At 47.1% G+C, this 15,996-nt stretch overlaps 4 pseudogenes; all 4 read left to right on the plus strand.

Annotated features, from left to right (window-relative positions):
- The first annotated feature begins 4,425 nt into the window (after positions 1–4,425).
- LOC143937218 (5S ribosomal RNA) lies at positions 4,426–4,544 on the plus strand (annotated as a pseudogene).
- A 574-nt stretch (positions 4,545–5,118) lies between these two features.
- Positions 5,119–5,237, plus strand: LOC143936628 (5S ribosomal RNA; annotated as a pseudogene).
- Positions 5,238–7,863: 2,626 nt separating this feature from the next.
- Positions 7,864–7,982, plus strand: LOC143936731 (5S ribosomal RNA; annotated as a pseudogene).
- Positions 7,983–8,304: 322 nt separating this feature from the next.
- On the plus strand, positions 8,305–8,423 carry LOC143937315 (5S ribosomal RNA; annotated as a pseudogene).
- The last annotated feature ends 7,573 nt before the right edge of the window (positions 8,424–15,996 follow it).

Here is a 15,996-nt window from a genome sequence, read left to right on the forward strand (position 1 = left end):
AATTGACGTAGCTTGAAAATTCCAACGTGTAAATCGTTCCATTAATTATGTTACGCACGAAGACGGCTTACACTGACTGTTTTCCGTTTCCACTGGTCATCGGCATAATGTATCAGTAACCATGAACATTAATAGTGATAGACAGCTTACATTAGGATGTGAATGTAAAATGAATGTAAAATAGTTGCATTATGTGTTATTAATGTAATCAAACTGTATTCCTATGCTTTGCTACTGCAACCACTTCTCAATCAAGTAAACCGTCCCACTGCTTTTCTCACATTTTGCCGCTCTTAAAAAATGTGTTGCAAGTGTTATGTGTTACAAATGGTTATCAGTGTGACAGTTAATGTGGAGAAGAAGTAATACACAAAATAGAGTCAGAAAGAGAATCCTATTGCATAGAGGTAGCGAGAGATGGTTGCATTAATCTTAATGTGCAGTGTGTAAAAGGTTTTAAAAAGATGGTTTTGTGTGACTTTTGCTTTAACGTAAAATTAGCTGTAGACATTATAACTTGTTACAATGATTTAGAGATAGTAATCTCTATAAAATAATAATAATAAGTATAGCAAAACAAATTAGGAAAATTTTGAGGCAGTATGTATAGGTCGAGATATAGTGAATACACAAAAGGGATCAAGGGATAGTAGCAAAGTCAAGGGATAAATGCAAAGGTACTCTATTTAACAGTAAATTGACGTAGCTTGCAAATTCCAACGTGTAAATCGTTCCATTAATTTTGCTGCGCACGAAGACGGCTTACACTGACTGTTTTCCGTTTCCACTGGAAAGAGAATCCTATTGCATAGAGGTAGCGAGAGATGGTTGCATTACTCTTAATGTGTAAAGGTTTTAAAAAGATGGTTTTGTGTGAATTTTGCTTTAACGTAAAATTAGCTGTAGACATTATAACTATGGTTAGGTTTACAATGATTTAGAGATAGTAATCTCTATAATATAATAATAAGTATAGCAAAACAAATTAGGAAAATATTGAGGCATTATATATAGGTCGAGATAAAGTGAATACACAAAAGGGATCAAGGGATAGTTGCAAAGTCAAGGATAAATGCAAATGTACTCTATTTAACAGTAAATTGACGTAGTTTGCAAATTCCAACGTGTAAATCGTTCCACTAATTTTGTTACGCACGAAGACGGCTTACACTGACTGTTTTCCGTTTCCACTGGAAAGAGAATCCTATCGCATAGAGGTAGCGAGAGATGGTTGCATATGGCAGAAAGACGGCTTATACTGCTTTTCTCACATTTTGCTGCGGTAAAAAGAAATGTTTTGTCACTGTGTTTTAACTGTGACAGATAAGGTGGAGAAAAAGAAGTAATACAGAAAATAGAGTCAAACAGTGGAAACGTTTGACTCTATTGTCTATTGTCATGACAGCTGATACTGGTTGAGCAATAAAACTGTTTTATTAAGATGTAAGACTAGTTTTATTCTCTACATATAGGCTTTTCAAAGAGTTGTATAACTCTTGTATAATATAGGCGACCAATAGGACATTTAAATGGCTTAATATTGTAGGGAGGAAGTATCGCTGTTCAAAGGTAAGAGATTGAAAACTTAGCTTGAAAATGGCCGAGAAATAGTTGCGTTAGTCTAAATTTAAAGGATATGCCGGTACCAATGAGAAAGCTTATATTAGACTAGTTGATCTTTGCATTACACAATCCTATTATTATTATTATTATTATTAAGATCATAGTGCATACTCAGTTAATGTCAGAGATACTCGGTCAATGTCAGAAAAGCAATAAAACTGTTTACATCGTTAGAGAGCGATAGTTACATTACTCTTAGTATGTGCAGCATGTCTGGTAGCAAATGGATGGTTTTGTGAACATTTTGCATTAAGGTACAATTAGAGGTAGAACTCATGGAAGTGAATAGATTTAAGCGGATTTTGAGATAGTACTCTCCATTTCTAATAAGAAATAAAGAAAAATAAGTCAGGATGGTGTGTCAGGACTGTCACATACTCACAGTCCCGGTACAAATATGCAAAATAGAGCAAAAGAGTACATGGTTTATTTTGATGTATGATAGTTTTATTGCATGCTTGATGTGGATGATTAAAATCGTGTCGTGATCTATATTTAGCATAAGAATGAAAAGGCATAACATGGCAATGAGACAAACTCCATTAGAGATGTGAGCTAGATGAAATGATGAAATGTCTCTGTATAGCCCAGATTGTCTTCTGTTATCACTTAGCCTACCCTCTAAATTCACTAGCCTCTCTATATACACCAGCATGTTTACACTAGCCGGTCTTCTGCATACAATAGCCTGTCTTCGATATACACTAGCCTATGTTCTGAATACACTAGCCCGTCTTCTGTCTTCTGTATGCCCTAGCCTGTCTTCTGTATACATTAGTCTCTCTGTATAAACTAGCATCTCTGTATACCCCAAACTGTCTTCTATTAAAACTTGTCTCTCTTTATAGCCTGTCTAGCCTTTCTTCTGTACACACTAGCTTCTCTGTATACACTAACCAGGCTTATATATACAATAGCTTCACTCTATGCACTAGCCTCTCTGTATAATCTAGCCTCTCTAATATACCCTAGGTATTGTTCTGCATCTCCGTAGTGGTAGCCTCTCCGTAAAAGCCAGCCTTTATTCTGTATTCACTAGCCTTTCTTCTGTATGCTGTAGTCTTCTATATATACTAGCTTCTCTGTACACCCTTGCATCTCTGTAATACACTAAACCCTCTGTATACCACAGCCTGTCTTCTGTATACACTAGACTGTAAACACTAGATAGAATACACCAGCCTGTCTTCTGTACCCACTAGAATCTCTGTATACACTACCCAGTCTTCTGTATACACTGTCAGCTTGGATGTATACCCAAGCCTGTCTTCTGTATACACTAGTTTCTCTATATGCACTGTCCTTTCTGTATACTCTCGACCCTCTCTATACATTAACCTCTCTATATACACTAACATCTTTGTATATACTAGCCTCTCTTTAAATTAGCCTCTCTGTGTACCCCAGCCTCACTGTTTACTCTAGCATCTCTGTATACTCAAGCCTACACGAGTCTTCTGTATTCTGTATTAACTAGCCTTTCTTCTGTATGCTGTAGTCTTCTATATATACCAGCTTCTCTGTACACCCTTGCATCTCTGTAAACACTGTGTAAACTAGCCAGTCTTATGTATACACTCGCCGACTGTATACACTAGACTCTCTGAATACACTAAACTCTATGTCTTCTGTATACACTAGACTGTAAAAACTAGCTAGAATACACCAGCCTGTCTTCTGTACCCACTAGACTCTCTCTGTATACACTACCCAGTCTTCTGTATAGAATGTCAGCTTTCATGTATACCCTTTCTGTATACACTAGCTTCTCTATATGCACTGTCCTTTCTGTATACACTCGACTCTCTCTATACACTAACCTCTCTATATACACTAACATCTTTGTATTTGTCTTTAAACTAGCCTCTCTGTGTACCCCAGCCTCACTGTTTACTCTAGCATCTCTGTATACTCAAGCCTATCTACATACACGAAACCTGTATTCTGTATTCACTAGCCTTTCTTCTGTATGCTGTAGTCTTCTATATATACCAGCTTCTCTGTACACCCTAGCACTGTAACAGTATTACAGAAACAGAACACCAGCAATAAGGTGTATACTGTGCAGGAGGCACACAACACCGACTCTAACTTCTGCACTGCAGATGCATGTATTGCAGAAATTGAACACCAGTAATAAAGGGTAGCTTCAGGTGTGTACTGTGCAGGAGGCACATAACACCCACTGTAACAGTGCTAGGTTCCCAAGCAGTAAAGACACTGTCCCTGCCTATCGTCCTCTTTCCCTGACCACCGCAACACACTATACAAGGCCGCCGTGCTGGCGGCCTTATATAGTGTGGGGTGTGTACTAAACCCCCCGAGCTATAATTGGCCACAGGAATCCTGCCTGTGGTGAATTGTGGCTCTCCTCACACAGGATGTCACATCTGTTCTTATTATATAGAACCTATTATGCTCCTCGTAAACTTTTTCAGTTTGGCCGAACGGCCGGACGCAAGTTGCCCCCGGTGCGGGAACATGGGGGGAGGCATGATGCACATGTTTTGGAGAGGCCCAAAATTGATCCACTACTGGACAGAGGTGACAGGAACCATTGATCGGGTGGTTGGAACCTCCACCAGGATGGAGGCGAAGTATTGTCTCCTGGGATTAGTTGAAGGAGTTGGAAACCCGGGAAGTAGCCAGATGGCAGTTCTGAGATGCCTATTTCAGGCAAGGAAACTGATTGCCCAACCCTGCTTAGCCTCCAATGTTGGCAATGACTTGTTTTTTTTCGCTTGTTTCCCAAGATGACCATGTTGGCGTTTGTCAAGATGGTTGAGAGTGCCCGAAGAGATCGCCTATGGCCCCATCACCTTGAAAGTGCCTGATCTTGTCTGATCTTGGAGGCTAAGCATTGTCGGGCCTGATTAGTAACTGGATGGGAGACCAACTGGGAATACCAGGTGCCGTAGGATTCTTTTTATGTTGTTGGCGTTGACATGTTTTTTTTTTTCCGCTTGTTTCCCAAGGTGATCATCTTGACATTTGTCAAGAGGGCTGAGAGAGCCCAAAGAAATCTCCTACGGCCACATTCCCCTGAAAGCGCCCGATCTCATCTGATCTCAGAGGCTAAGCAGGGTCCGTAGGAATCTTTTTATATTGTTGGCTTTGACCTGTTTTTCTTTCGCTTGTTTCCCAAGGTGACCATTTTAGCATCAGTCAAGAGTTTTGAGTATGTCCCAAAGCGTTTGCCTGAGGTCACATCACCCTGAAAGCGCCCGATCTCAGAGGCTAAGCAGGGTCTGGGTCAGATGGGAGACCGCCAGGGTCTATGTTGTTGGCGTTGACCCTGAAAGCGCACAATCTCATCTGATCTCGGAGGCCTAGCAGTGTACGGCCTGGTTAATACCTGTATGGGAGACCATCTGTGAATACCAGGTGCCGTAGGCTTCTTTTTATGTTGTTGGCTTTGACCTGTTTATTTTCGCTTGTTTCCCAAGGTGACCATCTTGGCGTTTAACAAGAGGGTTGAAAGTGCCCAAAGAGATCATCTACGGCCCCATCACCCTGAAAGCGCCCAATCTCATCTGATCTCAGAGGCTAAACAGTGTCGGGCCTGGTTAGTACCTGGATGGGAGACCGCCTGGAAATACCAGGTGCCATAGGCTTCTTTTTTTGTTGTTGGCTTTGAACTGTTTTTTTCGCTTGTTTCTCAAGGCGACCATCTTGGCGTTTGTCAAGAGGGTTGGGCGTGTCTTGAAGAGAACGCTTACGGCCACATCACCCTGAAAGCACCCGATCTCGTCTGATTTCAGAGGCTTAGCAGCATCAGGCCTGGTTAGTACCTGGATGGGAGACTGCCTGGGAAGACCAGGTGACATAGAAGGATCTGGCCTGGTTAGTGTCTTGATTGGGAGATCGCCTGGGAATTCCAGATGCCGTAGGCTTCTTTTTATGTTGTTGGCTTTGACCTGTTTTTTTTCCCTTGTTTCCCAAGGTGACCATCTTGGCATTTGTCAAGAGGGTTGAGAGTGCACAAAGAAATTGCCTACGGGCACAACACCCTGAAAGCGCCCAATCTCGTTTGGTCTCAGAGGCTAAGCAGGGTTGGGCCTGGTTTGTACCTGGATGGGAGACCGCCTGGGTTTTCCAGATGCCGCAGGCTTCTTTTTATGTTGTTGGCGTTGACTTGTTTTTTTTGTTTGTTTCCCAAGGTGACCATCTTGGCGTTTGTCAAGAGGGTTGAGCGTGCATTTGATCTCAGAGGCTAAGCAGGGTTGGGACATGGTTAGTACATGGATGGGAGACCGCCTGGGATTTCTCGATGCCATAGGCTTTAGTTTTAAGTTGTTGACATTGACTTATTTTTTTAATTTTTATTATTCTTTTATTAAGTAGAACAACATAAATATAACAGTCAACCATACAGCATGACCCAGGGTCACAATTACATGCTAACAAAAAATAGGCAGCCAAATAACTCTGGGTTCTCAGAGGGGAGTCCTACAGTTTCATGCAGAAAATAGAGAAACCCCACCTCCGACATGTAGTACAGTATAACTAGTGCAACTCCGCTCGGACAAATGTAATCATGGAGAACAACTGGGACCACAGCGAGCCAGCTTATCATGACCTACGTGAACCAGAGTAAAATATGAGCCGGTCATGTCCAGAACCCTGGGGTTCTTCTGGGTCCCGAAGGCTAGTAAGGAGACAAGGCATAGTCAAAAGGGAGGACGGGGGAAGAAGAGAGTGCAAAGACGGAGAGAGAGGAGGTGGGGGGATGGCGACGGGGAAAAAAAAGAAAAATAAAGACAAAAAGGGAGGGGGGAATGCCACCCAGGGCAGACATGGCCTACGTAGGTAAACGTTAGATGTTCAGTCGTTTTCTGGGACGGAGGCACTGCTCACCTCCCGAATGTAGTCTCGCGTAACAGTAAAATACCTCCAGGGCCTCCATGTAACACTAAATGCCTCTTCAGTGTTGTGAAGGGTGGCGGTCAATTCTTCCATCCGGAGAATATGATTGACTTTGGAATACCACAGCACCTTGGATGGGGGCTGAGGCTGCCTCCACAGTGCGGGAATGCAGGCCCGGGCGGCATTCAGGAGGTGCATCGTGAGGGTTTTTTTGTATTTTCGAACAGGCTGTTCGGTCAAGTGTAGAAGGCACACTACTGGGAACCCAAAAGTTCCTCAAGGTCGGGCATGCCCAGAAAAGGTGTCCCATGGTCCCCATATCTGAATTTCACCTCCAACAAACATCCGGGATCGATCTATCCATTTTATTCAGAAGGTATGGGACTCTATACCAGCGTGAGACTATCTTGTATCGTGATATTGGTTTGCAATGGAAGCTTTATGTACTAAGGTCAGGATCTTCCCTATCTGTTGTGGGGTAAATGTGATGCCAAAGTCCCTCTCCCATTTGTGGATAAATGGTGGGGGTTGACTCCTCCTCCTGACTACTCAATAGGTTGTACAGGAGGGAGAGGGTGTGTCGCACAGGTTCCCTTTTGTGACAGATGGATTCATAGGGTGTCAGGTCTCTAGGAGTGTAGGGGGCCCTTTGTATGGCCAGAAGAAAGTGACGAAGTTGATAAGCACTAAACAAGTCAAGCGGAGGGTCAGAAAGCTCGGCGACAGTTTGCGTGGTCGGGAGCCCTCCCGTGGGCCACACCTCTCCCAGACGCTGTTTCCCCACCACTGTCAACTGTCGCAGTTTCTTGTTGGTAAATCCCGGTGGGAAGTCTGGATTACCTATAACCGGAGTCATTGGTGATGGCAGGGGAGCAATGTGTGTGCAGCGGAACAACCTCCGCACAACAGCCAACGTAGCTCCCACTACGGGGTGACCTCTGAGGTCTTTTGGTAGGGAGGACAGGAGCCACGGGGAGGTCAATAGGGGAATGGATCCATCCTCAATCTCCATCTCCACCCACTGCTTGTGTGGGCCATTACAATGCCAATCAACGACTCTCGCTAGCAGAGTCACTCTGTAGTATTGTCTGAGATCTGGGAGACCCAGACCCCCCTTGTCCTTTGGTCTGGCAAGCAATTGCAAACGGGCTCTGGGCGGTTTGCGCGCCCAAATAAAGTCCCGGAGCAGCACCTGCAGTTGTCTGAAAAAAATTGGGGGTAACCGGATCGGTAATGTCTGGAACATGTATAAGATCCGAGGGAGGGCCATCATTTTGAATGCATTACAGCGCCCGACCTGTTTTTTTTCTCGCTTATTTCCCAAAGTGACCATCTTGGTGTTTGTCAAGAGGGTTGAGAGTGCCTGAAGAGATTGCCTATGGCCACATCACTCTGAAAGCACCCAATCTCGTCTTATCTTGGAGGCTAAGAAGAGTCGGGCCTGGTTAGTACCTGGATGGGAGACCACCTGGGATTACCAGTTATTGTAGGCTTCTTTTTATGTTGTTGGCGTTGATTCATTTTCTTTTTTTTGCTTGTTTCCCAAGGTGACCATCTTGGCATTTGTCAAGAGGGTTGAGAGTGCCCAAAGAGATCGCTTACAGCAGCATCACCCTGAAAGAGCCCTATCTCTTCTCTTTTCTGAGGCTAAGAAGGGTTGGGCCTAGTTAGTACCTGGATGGGAGATGGCGTTGGAATACCAGGTGCCGTATTCTTCTTTTTATGTTGTTGACATTGACCTGTTTTTTTTTCACTTGTTTCCCAAGGTGACCATCTTGGCATTTGTCAAGAGGGTTGAGAGTGCCCGAAGAGATCACCTACGGCCCCATCACCCTGAAAGCGCCCAATCTCGTCTGATCTCGGATGCTAAACAGTGTCGGGCCTGGTTAGTACCTGGATGGGAGACCGCCTGGGAATACCAGGTGCCATAGGCTTCTGTTTTTTTTTTTTTTTTTATTTAGTAGTATGCGACATACAATGCAAAGGCAACTTCACAGAATGTGTGATACAAATAGTTACAAACAATCGATCATATTGCATGGATATCAGAGCCAATGGTAAGAAGTCTGAGGAGAATAGCACGTGTACAGCTTTGCGGTCATATCAAGATGAGATTAAAGCTCCATCTCGTTGGGATCCTCTATCACTTAAAATAGTATTGATACTAGCCCTGCTACCCTCGAAGAGTTTAGATATCCATAGATAGGGGAAGAGTATTGTGTAGTAGTCAAATGGGGTTGGAACATACCATTTTCTTTTCCCTTTTTTGAGTTAAGAAGGGAAATAGTAGAACTGAAAGGAGGGAGAAGGGGAAAGAGAAGATTGGGGAAGGAAATGGCAGAAAAGGTAAAGAAGGGGTAAGGGGGTGTCGTGGGTAGAGTGGATAGGGTGGGGTCCCCTCCCAGGGAGCAAGAGACGCGCTCGGCTCACCAGCTCATCAGCTGTCCAACATTTGGAACAGCGATCTCCAACGATCACCATGAGCTTACCATGTCTCACGGAGGTATTCTTCCGAAAAGCGAAACTGGGTCCAGTAGAACCATCTGTTCCCATGCTCCTCTGTTTTATCCCTCATTGTGGCAGTCAGGTCTTCCATTCGTTCAATATCATTTACCCTTGCGAACCACTGGGTCACCATTGGAGCAGATTGCTCTTTCCACTGACTTGGGATGCAGGCCCTAGCTGCATTGAGGAGATGTTTAAGTAAGGACTTATGATAACGCTTTCTCGACATAGGAGTTAGATTGAGAAGAACTGCTGCGGGATCATTGGCTAAGGAAATGTCTGTGAACTTGTGGATGAGTCTCAGGACAGGCTGCCAGAATGTTTGTAATTTAGGGCATTCCCAGAAAATGTGGAGAATGGTGCCAGTCTGTTGCCCACAGCGACAGCAGCGGTCAGATTGACCGGGGAATATTTTGGCCAACACCACCGGTGTACGATACCAGCGTGTGATCAGCTTAAATGAGATCTCCTGATATTTACTGCAGAGTGACGACTTATGGGCGAAAAAGAGTATTCTGTCCTTCTGTGGTTTGGAGAATGTAGTTTGTAAGTCCCTTTTCCATTTAGCTAGGAAGGGTGGATCCGTGGAGGATTGTGCGTCTGTCAGGATTTGGTAGGACCTAGAGAGGGAACCACGAATTGGGCCATCATCCAGGCAAAGTTCCTCAAAGGGGTGGAACTGTCTAGAGAAGAACGAATGGTTAGGTAGTGATCCGAGGAAATGGATTAGCTGTCTAGCTCTCCAGCTATTCAATGCAACAGGTACTTGCTCTAGCAGTATGGTCCCCATGGGAATCAAGCCCGTGGGTCCAAGAAATAGGGCTGCTCTCAGAAGCCCTTTCGGGGCTTGCCTGGTAAAGGCCTGGTCAGACAGGCCCGGAGGGAATCTAGGATGTCCAATAATTGGGGTCATAGGAGAAGGGAAGTTAGTCAGGTGGGAAAGGTGAAAAAAACTATCCATCTCGGCGAGCGAGGGGCCAATTAACGGGTGAGTAGTCACACAGGGCTCCAATGGCCTCCCCGCCCAAGGCAGACCAGCCAGTGGAACCCGCGCCATCTCCTGCTCTAGCTTGACCCATAGCTTCAGTTCCCCATGCCGGTGTCTTATCACATATGGTCCCCCATCGGATAGTGTCCGCTGTGTACTGCGCATGCGCAGTACACAGCAACACAGATTCAGAAAATTGCCGAGCATGAACGGCGCCTGCGCACTGAGTCCAGGTTCTATCCCCACTATCCAAGTGGACATAGAGTAAGAATATAAAAGAGCCGAGCCCGCCTGCGAGGGACCCTCTAATATTCACAACCCTATGTCCGCTTGGATGGTGGGGCTACCACCTCCACTCACCGCGCAGGCGCCGTTCAGCTTCGGAGATTTTCCGAAGCTTCGTCTGCTCCGGACGCGGACACTATATCATGGCCGGACAGTATATGGCAGAACACCGGCACCAGTCAACCACCGGTGTCATGTGCGTCGCTGTGTAATATAGAGCAGGGTCCGGGAAGCCAATACCTCCCCGCAATTTCGGTCACAATAGCATTGCCCTACCAATACGCATATGTTTTCCGCGCCAGAGGAACTTGATAAAGTTTGAGCGAACCGCATGAAAGAAAGTCTGGGGTATTTTGATAGGTAAGGCTTGTAGTAGATACAGAAGTCGTGGCCTCGCGTTCATCTTCAACACATTACAGCGTCCGAACCATGACAGAGCTAGTGGGTCCCATCTTTTAAGGTCCGCTGTAAGCCCATAGGCTTCTTTTTATGTTGTTTTTTGCTTGTTTCTCAAGACGACCATCTTGGCATTTGTCAAGAGGGTTGGGCGTGTCTTGAAGAGAACGCTTACGGCCACATCAACCTGAAAGCACCCGATGTCGTCTGATTTCAGAGGCTAAGCAGCGTCAGGCCTGGTTAGTACCTGGATGGGAGACTCCCTGGGAAGACCAGGTGCCATAGAAGAATCTGGTCTGGTTAGTGTCTTTTTTTTTTTTAATTCTTTATTTACGGATTGCAGGTAATACAGAGACAAACTGTAAAAGACATAGATCCCTCAGTTTTCCAGGTTAACAAAAATACATAGTTAATACTTCGTGGGGGACCGGGGGAAACCTAACAACTTATGTCAGCAGCAGCCCCAGCCGTGGCTAGGCCACCACATTATCCCACTCTAATGATCTGGCACCCCAGTGTCTACTTATAAACCAGGGCAGTCCGCGGGGCGATCCCCCTCAAGGCCCAGACTGAGGGGCCTCTAACATCGGTCACCTTCATTCTATTGGTCAAAGAGCTCAGCCGGGACCACCCCGAGGGCCGCCAACCCCTGGCTGGGAAATCGAGGGAACAAAACGAAAAGATCCTTGCAATCATCATGTATTTTAATTATACTTGGGAGTTAGGGGGTAGGGAAAGAGGGGGGAGCAAATGGGCAGGAGAAGGGGATGGGGGGCTCCAAGACAACCAACGACAACCAACGAGCAGTGTGCTCTTCCTCCCTGTCGCCTAACGCTGATGTGAGCTGTTCCATACGGTAGATGTCGCAAACTCTTGCAAACCAGTGAGACACCAGTGGAGCGGCCTGCTGTTTCCACATGCTAGGTATACATGCCCTGGCCCCACTCAGAAGATGTTTTAAGAGAGATTTATGGTACTTCTTGCTCGAGAGTGGGGTCAGATTGAGGAAGATCGCAGCTGGGTTGTTCTGGAGATCAATAGCCGTGAGGTCATAAATGATATTGAGAACCTGTCTCCAGAAATGGGCCAGTTGAGGGCATTCCCAAAAGATATGTAGTAACGTGCCGGCTTGTTCACCGCATCTCCAGCACAAAGGGCTGTGACCGGGAAACATAGCCGCCAGGACAGTGGGGGTCCTGTACCATCGGGTCAAAATTTTATAAGCTATTTCCTGGTATTTACTACATAGGGATGACTTGTGCGCAAAAAGAAGCGCGCGGTTCTTCTGGTCTGGCGAGAGCCGGACATGCAGGTCTCACTCCCATTTTTCCACGAACACCAGGTTACCCTGGGAGAGTTGGTCCAGTAGGATGCGATATGACAGGGAAAGAGACCCTCGGGTCGGTCCCTCTCCTGAGCATACCTCCTCAAACGATGTTAGGGGTCTGCGGAATTCGCCACTGTTTGACAAAGATTTCAAGAAGTGGGAGAGTTGGGCAAGCTTCCACTGTCCCAGGGCCGTGGTTGCTAACGCCTCGTACATAGTGGAGACCGCTGTCCACATCCTAGGGCCAAGAAAAGAAGAGGCCCGCACAAGGTCCCGGTCAGGGTCGAGGCGGAAAGACTTTTCCGTCATGCCGGGTTCAAAGCGTGGGTGTCCAATAATAGGAGTCATGGGCGAAGGGAAAGTAGGCACGCCCGTCAGGGTAAAATATCTGTCTAGCTCTTGTAACGTTGGCTCAATGAGTGGGTGTGCCCGTGTTGCTCCCGACCAGGCAAACCTGGAAATGGTACGGATTCACGCTCCAGACGAACCCACAGCTTATCCTTCAGGTGTCTGCACCAGTCAACTACTCTGTTCATGTGCACCGCCGTATAGTACCATGCCGGATCTGGGAGGCCAATCCCTCCCTTGTCTTTTGATCTGAGCAGTAATGTTCGGCTGAGTCTTGGAGGCCTGCCCTGCCATACGTATCGAATAAAGATGGAGCGCATGGCTTTAAAAAATGATTGGGGGATTTTTATCGGTAAGGCTTGTAATAGGTACAAGAGTCTGGGCATTACATTCATTTTGAGCACATTGCATCTCCCAAACCAAGAGGTCGCCAACTTTGACCACCTCTCTAGATCTATGGCAAAATTTTTTAGAAGCGGCTGGAAATTCAATTGGAAAATCAGATGTGGGTCCGGGGGAACCTTGGTACCCAGATATTGTATAGCCCCAGTTGCCCAACGAAAGGGAAAATTAGTGCTTAGACTCGTCTGGGCGTTGGTAGACAGGGAGACGTTGAGTGCTTCCGATTTCTGTAAGTTAATTTTAAAATTTGACAGGGTGCCATATCGTCTTATTTCCGCTAAGAGATTCGGCAATGTAATGTGAGGCTCCGAGACATAGAACAAGAGGTCATCTGCAAAGGCTGCGACCTTATGGTGGTGTGAGGGGGTGTCCAGTCCCTTGATGTCTATGTTCTGCCTGATGTGGTGCAGCAAGGGTTCAAGCGATAGGACAAACAAAAGGGGGGACAACGGGCATCCCTGCCTCGTTCCATTGCCAATAGTGAAACGCGACGAGGCAAACCCATTGACCCTAACCATCGCCGTCGGTGACGAGTAAAGAGCTGTAACCCATGAAAGCATGGGGGGGTACACCCAAGCTTCGCAGGGTGGCTAGCAAAAAAGGCCAGCTCACCCTGTCAAACGCTTTTTCTGCGTCCACAGAGAGCAACATAATCGGTAGTTTAAGGCGTCTGGCGCGTTCTATAACATTGATTGCCCTGGTAGTGTTGTCTCGGGCTTCCCTGTTACGAATAAACCCCACCTGATCCAGAGGTATCAGGCGTTGGAGAATGGGCGCCAACCGCTCCGCCAGTATCTTAGTGAAGAGCTTAAGGTCGCTGTTTAATAAGGAGATGGGCCTGTAGTTCGCACAGAGAAGCGGATCCTTCTCCGGCTTGAGTATGACCGAGATGCTTGCCTGCAACAGCTCCGGTGGAAAGGTCTGGCCCTCCAATAGGGCGTTAAAAGCTGACACAAACGGCGTGGACAACAGGGAGAGGAAGGCCTTATAATAAGGGACCGTAAACCCATCTGGGCCTGGTGCCTTGCCCTTGGGTGAGTCTCTTAACGCTGCCGACAATTCCTCCGGGGAGATAGGTTGCGAGAGAAGCTCTATCTCTTCCTGTGTCAGCGACGGGAGGTTTGCCGAAGCTAGGTACTCGTCAATGGCCGCTGTGCCGGCCTGGAGGGCGTCTCCTGAGTCCCGGGGGTGCAAGTTATAAAGGGCTTCATAGAAAGATCGGAAACACTCCGCTATCTCCCGTGAATCATGAAGCTTGGCACCCGAAGGGGAGGTTATGGTTGGAATGAAGGACGCGTTGCGTTGGGCACGCAGGGAGTTCGCTAGGGACCTACTACACTTGTCTCCATATTCATAATACGTCCTGCGGACCCACATGAGTCTGGTTCTAGCCTGAAAGAGAGAGAAATCTCTGATTTGTTCTCTAAGATCTCTCACCTCCACCTCCAGCGCAGCAGTCGGCTGGGATTTGTGTCGTTGTTCACACGCATGCAACTTGGCAATAAGTTTGGAGAGAGCCTCAGTTTTGGCCACTTTGAGTCTATGACCATGTTTAATAAGAATGCCCCTAATGTAGCATTTATGAGCCGCCCATAACATGAGGGGGTTGGAAACAGAATCACGGTTATGATCAAAGTAACTTTCTAATTCCCTAAGCAGGTCTGCGTGGGTCTCAGGGTCCTTCAGGAGAGACTCGTTCAGTCTCCACCAGGACTGACCACGCGACTCCTGTTGTAGCTTCAGCATCAAAGAAATCGGGGCATGGTCAGACAGGGCTATGTGGCCTATCTGAGCGTCTGTGACCGCCGGGATAGCATTGTGGGTGACTAAAAACATATCTATACGTGAGTAAGAACCATGAGCGGTGAAAAAGAACGTATAGTCCCTATCCTGTGGGTGAAGCGTACGCCACACATCGATCAGTCGGTGGGAGTGTAGCAGGTCTCTTATGTGTGAACGCGTTCTCGCAGAAATCGCAGAGGTGCCCGATGATGAGTCTCTGCGGGGGTCCAAGGTGAGGTTAAAGTCCCCCCCAACGATCAAAGTACCCTCCGAGAATGCAGCCAGGGCATCCAAGCATGCTTCTAAGGCCGGCAGCTGGTCCACATTCGGCATGTATAGGTTGGCAAGAGTAAAAGTTTGCGAGTGGAGAGTTCCCTTAATGAAGAGATATCTCCCTTCACTATCGGCTTGGACAGCTAACAGGCGCCACGGCAAGTTTTTAGCAAGAACACACACTCCTCTCGATTTGGAAGTAGGGGACGTGCTGTGGTGGGCCAGGGGGAAGTGCTTACTATAAAGCCGTGGTATTTGGTCTGTCCTGAAATGGGTCTCCTGGAGGAAAACTATTTGGGGCTTCATCCGCCACAATTCTGTCAGGCAGCTGGACCTTTTTTCAGGTACATTCAGCCCTTTCACATTCCAGGAAACCAGCTTCAGGGCCATGACGGCAGTGGTACCCGGCCGGCGGTCCCCACCAGAGTCAGTAGTAGATATAGAGTTCAAGCACAGAGGAAGAGGAGGAGAAAAAGGAAAAGCAGTAACGAAGCGGAGAAGGTCCGGAGTTAGTAGGGAGGAGGAGGGTAGGAGGGGTGGGGATAGATCGGGGAATTGCTAAAGCTCCTATCGGAGAGAACCTGCCGGTTAGGGCAGAGGGGCCTAGTGGGGGAAGAGGTAAGGCACTGCAGAGGGAGGAACTCGTCGGTGCAGTACCCCTCCAGCATCCCATGGTCCATGCAGTCGCAATCGGGCGTGCACGGAGCTTCTTTGGCATCTTAACTACGACATCAAACGCATTATAGAACATCACTGCAGCAGGTATCGGGCAGTTAACAACAGTAGAACAGTGCATAATTAGACCAACATATTAAACTTTTCAACACAGAGTATAGATAACTTTATACCACCCAGGCACCCGCCCCTCCCCCCCCCAAAAAAAAAAATGGAAAAAGGGGGGGGGGAGGAGAGGGGGAGGGAGCGGGAACGCCGCCCAGGGGCACCCGGGGGGCACCACCAGGCAGTCCAAAAACACAAAGAGCGCCGAGACTAGGGCACCTGTAGATAAACAGTAACGAGAATGGTGAACAGTACCGCCAATAACTCAGGGCTTCGTCCAGGAAGCGCAGTGTCCAACTCTGTTCTTCCAATGTCCTTCCTCTCCCCTAGCGGGGGCGCTGGGAACAATGGCCCGTGGCATGGTAAACAACACAAAGCTGGATACTCCAGCCGTCTATGTTGGTAGAGAAAAAGAAAACAA

Source organism: Lithobates pipiens, unplaced genomic scaffold (assembly GCF_037356315.1).
Source record: "Lithobates pipiens isolate NorthernLeopardFrog02 unplaced genomic scaffold, aLitPip1_a1.2 Scaffold_28, whole genome shotgun sequence".
Lineage (NCBI taxonomy): Eukaryota > Metazoa > Chordata > Amphibia > Anura > Ranidae > Lithobates > Lithobates pipiens.